Source organism: Hypanus sabinus, chromosome 10 (assembly GCF_030144855.1).
Source record: "Hypanus sabinus isolate sHypSab1 chromosome 10, sHypSab1.hap1, whole genome shotgun sequence".
NCBI classification, from domain to species: Eukaryota; Metazoa; Chordata; class Chondrichthyes; order Myliobatiformes; family Dasyatidae; genus Hypanus; species Hypanus sabinus.
This window is the reverse complement of record NC_082715.1, coordinates 130,026,449-130,036,525: the sequence shown is the minus strand read 5'-3', so window position 1 is coordinate 130,036,525 and position 10,077 is coordinate 130,026,449.

The window sequence follows — 10,077 nt, the reverse complement described above, 5'->3', positions numbered from 1 at the left end:
ACAGCCAGCCCTGGCACTGACAGCAATAACAGTCACCAAGCCATTTACAAAGGAGTGTGTTAGTCACTTCAGCCCAAGGTGCTGTAGTTGGTTTTGTCCCAAAAATTACATGATATAGTAACTGCACCCACTCAGAGTTATAATGAGTGGCATCAAAAGCGCGTCAGAAAGGACAATTACTGAAAGAGCAGAGAGAAAGAGAAAACGAGGGTAACAGTTCTGCTGTATCCACAGGGAACAAAGTTTTGTTCTGAAGTGGAAGGGTGAGCAGCTGGAGGCGGTGGTCCGCAACGGCACAGGTCCTTCCTGGGTGACGGAGTTCTGCAAGGTGAATTCAAGGAGTTGGATACTAAGCCCACCCCTCCAGGGTGGTGATCTCAGGATCGCTACCCACGCCACGTGCCGCTGAGTCTGGAAATAGGAAGATAATGCACGTGGTGAAGGAGATGGTGCAGGAGGGGGGAAGCTTCTGATTTTCGGATTATTGAGCTTTCTTCCAGTGAAGGTGGGGCCTGTACAAACAGGTTTGCACCTGAGCTGGAGGGGAAGTAATATCCTTGCAGGAAGGTTTGCGAGTGCTTCCCTGGAGGCTTAGAGTTGCAGGAGGGTGGGAACTACAGTGCCATGACAGCTAGTGAAGTGGTTATGGGAAAGCAGATATTACACCTACAAATAGACAGGAACTGAAAGGTTGATCACGGTGGGACTAATGTTCTGAGTTGCGTCTATTTCAGTGTAAAGAGTATTGAGGGAAAGGCTGATGAGCTTAGAGCATGGTTTAGCGCTTGGAATTAATGATATTGTAACCATTAGTGAGACTTGGTTGCAGAAAGGGGCTGAACTGGAAACTCAGTGTTTTAGGCGTGACATAGGGGGAGGTGGTAAAGAGGGAGTGGTGGCATTACTAGTCAAGGAAAGTATCACAGCAGTGATCAGACAGGACAGACTGGAGAGCCCGTCTACTGAAGCTCTATGGATGGAACCGAGAAATTGCATCTGAATTGGAGGGGAACTAAAGTCCTTGTTGGAAAGTTTGCGAGTACTGCTCCAGGAGGGGGGGGGGGGTTAAAATAGAGTTGCCAGGGGATGGGGAGCAGAGCGCTAGTGGAGTGGTTCTTGGGAAAGAGGTTGTTAAGCCTCCATATGAATCAAAAGGTGAGCATGGTGGGAATAATGTCCTAAGTTGCATCTGTTTCAATGCAAGGAGGGTTGCAGGAAGGCAAGTGAGCTTAGAGCACAGGTCAGCATGTGGAATTATGATGTGGAAGCCTTTAGTTGGACTTAGTTGCAGGAAGGGCAGTTCAATATTCTGGGGTTCCATTGTTTTATTAATGATAGAGCGAGAGGGAATAAGGGGGAGGGGTGGCATTACTCATCAGGAAAATTGTCACGGCAGCGCTCAGACAAGACAAATTGGAGAGCTTGCAAGAGAAAGAGAAGACCATTTTAATGGGATTATATCATCGACCACACAATAACCGGGTCATAGAGGAGCAAATCTGTGGAAAGATCATAGAGTGTTGCAGGAAACATTAGATTGTGATAGGTGATTTTAACTTTCCACATATGGACTACTCGGACTCCAATACTGCGAAAGGGTTGGACGGTGGAGTTTATCAAATGTGTTCAGGAAAGTTTCCTTAATCGATATATAGAGGTCCCAACTAGAGACAGATTTCCCATTAGGGGATGAAGCAGGGCCGGTGACAGAAGTATGTGTAGGGGGTCACTTTGGATCTAGTGATCACAGTGCTCATTGTGGTCTTGTGGATAACTTGCAGGCTCAGTAGTCAGGAAGGCAAACGCAATGTTAGCATTAATTTCGAGAGGTCTAGACTATAAAAGCAAGGATGTAATGTTGAGGTTTGATAAGGCACTGGTGAGGCCTCACTTGCAGTATTGCAAACAGTTTGGGGCCCCTCATCTCAGTCGGGATGTTCTGGCATTGGAGAGAGTCCAGAGGGAGTTCATGAGAATGAAAGGGTTAACAAATGTGGATCGTTTGATGGCTCTGGGCCTGCTTAGAAGAGTGGAGTTTAGAAGCATCGGTGGGGGGGGGGGGGTGCGGGGGTATCTCATTGAAATCTATTCAATATTGAAAGGTCTGGCTAGAGTGGATGTGGAGAGGCTGGGAGAGGCTGTTTTCCTATAGTATGGCAGCACAGGACCAGAGGGCACAGCCTCAGAATTGACAGACGTCCCTTTAGAACCTGATGAGGAAAGATTTCTTTAGTCAGACGGTGGTGAATCTGTGGAATTCTTTGCCTCAGATGGAGGCTAAGTCATTGGGTATATTTAAGGTGGGGGTAGATAGGTTCTTGTTTAATCGGGGTGTTTAAAGTTATAGGGAGAAGGCAGGAGAATGGGGTTGAGAGGGATAGTACATCAGCCATGATGGAATGGCAGAGCAGACTCGATGGGCTGAATTGCCTAAATTTTGTTCCTGGGTATTATGGTCTTATGATATTCCATTAGTTTCAAGGTAATTATGGGAAAACATAATCCCTGCATTGAGATTCTAATTTGGAAAAAGGCCAATCTTGATGATATCAGGAAGGATTTAGCACTTGTGGATTGGGACAGGCTGTTTTATGGCAAAATTGTACTTGGTAAGTGGGAGGCCTTCCAAAGTGAAATATTCCTGTTAGAATAAAAGGCAAGGCTAACAGGTTTAGGGAACCTTGGTTTTTGATGGATATTGAGGTCCTGGTTAAGGAAAAGACAGAGGTGCATAGCCAGTATAGACAGCAAGGAACAAATGAGATTCTTGAGGAGTACAAGAGAACATTTATGAGGTAAATCAGGAGAGCTAAGGAGGGCATGCGATTGATATATCAGATCAGGTGAAGGAGAATCACAATGACTTCTACAGATATATTTAGACCAAGTGAATAGCAAACGATAAAATTAATCTAAAAGATCAGCATAGTCCCTATGCAAGGAGCTGAAAGAGATAAAGGAGCTCTTAAATGAATTTTTTACATCTGTAATTACTCAGGAGTCAGACAGATTCTATAGAAGTGAGGCAAAACAGCAGTGTAGTCATCGACTGTATACAGATTATGGAGGGGGAGGTGTTGCTCTCTTGTGGAAAATTAGGGTGGATAAATCCCCTTGGACCCTATAGGAGGCAAGTGCAGAAATTCCAGGGGCCCTAGCAGAGATATTTAAAATGCCCTTAGCCACGGGTTAGGTGCCGGAGGATTGGATGATGGCTAATGTTGCCACATTATTTTAGCAAGACTCTAAGAATAAGTTAGGAAATTATAGGCCAGTGAGCCTGATGTCAACAGTGGTTAAGTTATTGGAAAGTATTCTAAGGGACTGATATGTAAGTATTTGGATAAACAGAGACTGTTTAGGGATAGCCAACATGTGATAGGTCGTGTCTAACCAATCTTATAGAGTTTTTCAAGGAATTACCAGGAAAGAGGATGAAGATAAGGCAGTCGATGTAGTCTACATGGACTTTAGTAAGGTCTTTGACAAGGTCTTGAATGGGAGGTTGGTTAAGAAGATTCAATCACGTGGCATTTAGGTTGAGATAGTAAATGGACTTGACATTGCCTCTCTGACTGGAGGCCTGTGACTAGTAGTGTGCTGCAAGGATCAGTGCTGGGTCCGTTGTGTGTCATATTAATGATTTGGATAATGATGTGCTTAACTGCATCAGCCAATTTGCTGATGACACCAAGATTGCAGGCGTAGTGGACAGTGAGATTGGCAATCATAGCTTGTAGTAGGATCTGGTCCAGCTGGAAAACCAGGCTGAAAAGTGGCAGATGGCAGAATTTAGTGCAGCCAAGTGCGAGGACGTACAAGGCAGGGGACTGAGGAGTGTGGTAGAACAGAGGGATCTGGGAATACAGATCCACAATTCCTTGAAAATGGCATTAAAGGCAGATAGGGTTGTAAAGGGAGCTTTTGGCACATTGGCCTTCATTATTAAAATATTGAGTACATAGGATTTTATATTTAAGCTGGTGAGGCCTAACTTGTGAACAGTTTTTGGGCTCCTCATCAAAGAAAAGATGTGCTGGCATTGGAGAGGGTCCAGAGGAGATTCACAAGGATGATTCCAAGAATGAAAGGGTTATCATACAAGGGATGTTTGATGGCTCAGGGTTTGTACTCATTGGAATTTAGAAAGATGAGGGAGGATCTCATTAAAACCTTTCGAATGTTGAAAGGCCTGGACAGAGTAGATGTGGAAAGAATGTTTCCCATGGTGGGGGAGTCTAGGACAATGCGGCTCAGCCTCAGAATAGAAGCTGGTCCATTCAAAACAGAGATGCAGAGAAATTTCTTCAGCCAGAGGGTAGCGAATTTGTGGAATTTATTACCATAAGCAGATGTGGAGGCCGGGTCATTGGCAGAGCTGGATAGGTTCTGGATTGGACACGGCATCAAAGGTTACGGGGAGAAGGTCAGGGATGAGGCTGAGAAAAAAAAATAGATCAGCCATGATTGAATGGTGGAACAAACTTGATGGGCCAAATGGTCTAATTCTGCTCCTGTATCTTCTGGTTTTATGGAATCTACCTACAGGAAATATATCAATGAAACTGTAAGCGCACAGAGATAATTTATAAGGATGTTGCTGGGACTTAAGAATCTGAGTTATATGGAATGGTTGAATAGGTTGGAGTCATAGAGTCAGAGAGGCATAAAATGTACAGCACAGAAACGGGCCCCTTGGTACATCTAGTCCACGCTGAACCAGTTAAACTGCCTACTCCCATCGACCTGCACCAGGACCATAGTCCTCCATACCCCTACCATCCATGTACCTATCAAACTTCTCTTATACATTGAAATTGAGCTTGTATCCACCACTCATTCCACACTCTCATGAGCCTCTGAGTGAAGTAATTTCCCCTTAAACCTTTCACCTTTAACCCATGACCTCTAGCTGTAGCCCCATCAACCTCAGTGGAAAAAGCCTGCTTGCATTTATCCTATCTATACCCCTCATAATTTTGTAAACTTCTATTAAATCTCCTCTCAATCTTCTATGTTCCAAGGAATAAAGTCCTAAGCTATTCAATTTTTTTCTTGTAACTCAGATCCTCCAGTTTGGCAACATCCAGGTAAATTTTCTCTGTATTCTTTCAACCTTATTTACAACTTTCCTGTAGGTAGGTGACCAAAACAGCACCCAATCCTCCAAATTAGGCCTCACTGATGTCTTACACAACTTCAACTTAACATTCCATCTACTGTACTCAGTGCTTTAATTTATAAAGGCTAGTGTGCCGAAAGCTTTCTGTATGATCCTATCGACTTGTGACGCCACTTTCAATTAATTAAAGACCCTTGTTCTGAGATCCCTTTATTCTCATGCAAGAACTACCCTGGATGGTCCTACCAAAGTGCATTACCTTACACATGTCTGCATTAAATTCCATTTGCCATTTATCAGCCCATTTTTCCAACTGGTCAGGAACTTACTGCAAGCCATGAGGGTCTTCCTCAAAGTCCACTCCACCCAGAACCTTGGTGTCATCTGCAAATTTGCTCATCCACATTATTATCCAAATTGTTGATATAGATGACAAACAACAACAGACCCAGTGCTGATCCCTGAAGCACTCCACTAGTCACAGGCCTCGATTCAGAGAGGCAACCATCTCCTACCACTCTCTGGCTTCTCCCACAAAGCCAAAGTCTAATCCAATTTACTACCTCATCTTGAATGCCGAGCGACTGATCCTTGTTGACCAAACTCCCATGCAAGACCTTGCTAAAGTCCATGTAGACAACATCCACTGCCTTACCTTTATCAACTTCCCTGATAACTTCCTCGAAAAACTCTGTAAGATTGGTTAGACATGACCTATCATGCACAATGCCATGCTGACTATCCTTAATCAGTCCCTGCCTATCCAAATACTCATACAACCAATCTCTTAGGATACCTTCCAATAACTCTCCCACTACTGACATCAGGCTCACAGGCCTGTAATTTCCTGGTTTATTTTTAGAGCTTGTCTTAAACAGTGGAACAACATTGGCTATTCTCCAACCCTCTGGTACCTCACCTGTCACTAAGGATGATTTAAATATCTCTGCCAGGGCCCTGGCAATTTTTGCCCTTGCCTCCCACAGGTCCGACGGAATATCTTGTTAGACCCTGGGGATTTATTCACCCTAATTTATGTCAGGATAGCAAACACCTCCTCCTCTGTAATCTGTATAGGTCCATGAGGTCGATGCCGTCTTACCTCACTTCCGAATGCTCTGTGTCCATCTCCTGAGTAAAGATGCACTTAACATCTCCTCCATCTCTTTTGGCTCCGCGCATGAATTACCATTCTGATCTTCCAGAGGACCAATTTTGATGACCTAGATCATGGAGAATGAGGGAAGACTTGATAGAGGCACACACAATTATGAGAGGTATAGATAGGGCAAATGCAAGTAGGCTTTTCCCCTGGAGGTTGGGTGGGACTACAACTCGAGGTTGTAGGTTAAGAGTGAAAGGTGAAATGTTTAAGGGGAACATGGGGCGGTGTGAGTGTGGAACAAGCTGCCAGTGGAAGTGGTGGATGTGGGTACGATTTCAACGTTTAAGAGACGTTGGGTAAATACATGGAGCAGAGGAGAATGGAGGGCTATGGTCCAGGAGCAGGTGGAAGGCACCAGGCAGAATAATAGCTTGGCATGGACTAGATGGGCCAAACGATCTGTTTCTGTGCTGTGGTGCTCTATGACTCTATGTATGAGTATAATAGCATTATGGGAGCCTATTTGTATGTAGGAGGTGTCCATAGGTTGAATGTTCATTAGCCAGGGATGGCCCGCGATGCATCAACCCAGCTGGCATTCATGGATTGTCAGAGAAGGTGCCAACAATCCTCCTGTATGCCCCCTCCTCATCATCCGACATTCTGCCAACAACAGACCCAACAGCCCTAGCCACACACACTTTGGACTGAAATGGACCGGCCTTTCTGAAGTGAGTTTAGTTCGGAATCTGCACAGATTTGCATATTTCTGTAGCAGAGCTGAAAGGACGGATGCTCATAATTTAGTATGATACAGAAGCCTATTTGGGCTACTGAGTCTATACTGTCTTTCAAACCAGTTCCATTTCTCCATAACCCGTGTTCTCTCGCACGCTCTACGATTTCCCACAATTCCCAACCTATTGTTTACATTGGGTGGTTCTGTGGAGATAGATCTCTAACAAAGGAGGTGTAAGGTGCCCCTTCCCTTCACGAGCCTGCGTATCACCTTTGGGCCAGGTGTAGCACCTGCTTAGCCTCCCACCATGATCAGGGTTACGTGAAGCCAAGGGAGCCGGAGATGGGATGGTCATATGAGCAGCTGGTGCATATCACAAGTCCTGGTTATGTGACCACAGACACCAGACAGACAATCTCTGAAGAGTGTTGACAATGGCTGCGGTCACCCGTCTTGTAAAGACACTACCCAGAAGAAGGCAATGGCAAACCAGTTCTGTGGAAAACTTTGCCGAGGACAATCATGGTCGCGGAAAGACCACGATCGCCTGCATCATACAGCATATCACATAATGAGTGAACAATTGTTTACATAGGGACAATCGACAGAAAATAATTGGCCTGTCACCCAGCGTATCTTGGAGATGCTGGAGGAAACCAACGCCCCGGCAGGAACCTGCCGGTTCCCACAGAGAACGAGCGAACAGAAAGCATCGGAAGTCAGCATTGAACCTGAGGTGTGAGGTAGCAGCCAGACCTGTTTCATCTCTCTGCCATTTTCATAAAGCAAGCAGTGGCAACGGAGAAGCAGGTTTCAAACGTAATCGTACAAAGCTAAAAGTCTGCAGTTGCTGCAGTGTATAAATATCAGGGAGAACCATCATCTTCTGTGATTGCCGCACAATGCAGATGTAAATTCAAGGTCGCCACTAATTCTCCACCCTGTCTGCGGTACAGCAATCAAGGCAGCAGCAAGAGATTGCAAACTTGAATGACACGTGGCCGGCTCTGGTGAGCAGAGGGCCAAATGATTCCTGGACAACACCTTTCCGAGCACAACAGCCAGAGACCCGCAGAGTGACAGCAGCTGAAGGGGTTTGTGCGCGAGTGTGACAGCTGCTTGAAAGGCATGAGTCACGTGTAGAAGACATGAGATTCGAGAGCCGCGAACTTTGCCCCGGGACTTCGAGAGAGCGAGTGCTGCTGATGAACACTCTGCACACTGCCGCACCAGCAGCCTCACATGGCACCACAGCTCCTCAACAGAACAGGCAGTAAACACCTCTACCCTCTGTTAGTGCTGCATGTCAAAGAAAAATTAAAATAGATCTACCTCTGAATTAGAAAGGGCATTTTAATGTGGTTTATGAAAATAAAGGGAACAATCCTATGAGCTTTAAGGCCAAGCACATTGCTTTATATTCATTGTGAATGCATTTTATACTCCTTACAAGCTGAATACATAAATCATTTATCACTGAATATTTATTTTCCTTAGCAGTAAGTTTATTATATTTTTTCAGCAGAAGTGAATGGGAATAGATCTGCATTTTATATTCATGAACTCTGTATGCATTTTGCAAATGCAGTTACACATTAATGGTTTTCGGCAATCAGTTATGAACTTGCATTATTTATGTCATCTCCGTAGTCATAAAACACATTTGAAAAGGAAGGTAAATTGCATTATAATGAAACTGTGGTTTGAATTATGCTGAGTGGACTCTGGTTATTGTGCCCTCCCCAGTCTCCCTTACAGAAAAGCAGAACAATGACTGTGCCCCTGGCTGGTTCTGAGTGGTAACATAGAGCATTGCGCCCAACAGACCCCTGGACCTGAGTAGTACCCACGTCCCACACACCATCATCTGCTCCCAAGGGCGGGTCAATATAAGCCTAGAGACAAATCAGCTGCAGAAGCCTTCATTGGAATTCGAAGGCATGCCCCTAGCATGATCGAACTTCCTGATGCCTTTGTTTCAACAACAAGTAAAAATGAAATCAATAATAAAAATGACTTTCAAAGATTCGAAGTACAATTATTATCAAAGTACGTATACAGGGTACAACTCTAATATTCGTCCTCCCACAGGCAGCCACAAAACAAGGAAACACCATTCAAAGGAAAAAATCAAACACCCAACACACGATAAAAAGAGGAAATTGCACAAACAGCAAAAAACGAGTGAACAACGCACATGGAATGTCAAACGTCATAACCAGGAGTCCAGGAGTATTCAGTTGAGTTCAGTCCCGCTAGTCCACTGCAGACGGCAGAGTCATTCTCCACTGAAGCACTCCAGTCCGCAACGATCAAACCGCTCATACTCAGCAAAGACGACTAACCGGAAACACGTGCAACATGCAATGTCCCCCAGACCGAGTCCACAGCCATGGGCCTCGCCAATCGCTCCTTGCAAACTGGATCCCAAGACTCCTGCATTTTCTTCTGATGGCAGCGAGCGAGAGGGAGAGGAAGACCAATCAAACTCAGGAGGATGGTGCCGAATACCTCTCCATCCTCAGCTCTCTCCTCTGCCGAGTTCAACCTAGCTTGATGCGCCAATTAGAGGGAAGCAACAGAGTCAATCATGGGCTTGCACCCTCAGTGCCTCATTCGGAGAGAAGCAATGGAGTCAATCATGGACTCACAACCCCATGCCCAGATTTCCAGGCCATGAGGTGACACACTCAACTCCCAACCTCACTGAACTCCCTCGGAGACAGCAGAGTGCTAGATCACTCAATTGGCCCCAAAACACACCATCAAAATGTAAATCGCGGGTCCCAACCTCACGCAGCTTAGAAGTAGAATCATATTTGAAAGAATAAGTTACATGAATAGTCTGCAGGACACTGCCGTTGGTCACGTAGTTCGCTGGCTCCATCTTGAACAGAGTTGACTTCTTTTCCCAGCAGGAATATAATCTCATCTAAATGTTTAAACTCAAATTACTACAAAGATTTTTTTAAACGTAACTCATCAATTCTTACCATTCTTCCTTCAGCTGTCAAATCTCCATAGAAATTCATGGACAGGGAAAACCTGGTCCAAGTTCACTGAGCTCGTATCCCGTTGTAAGCCATGGGGAATCTCAACACTCCAGCTCTA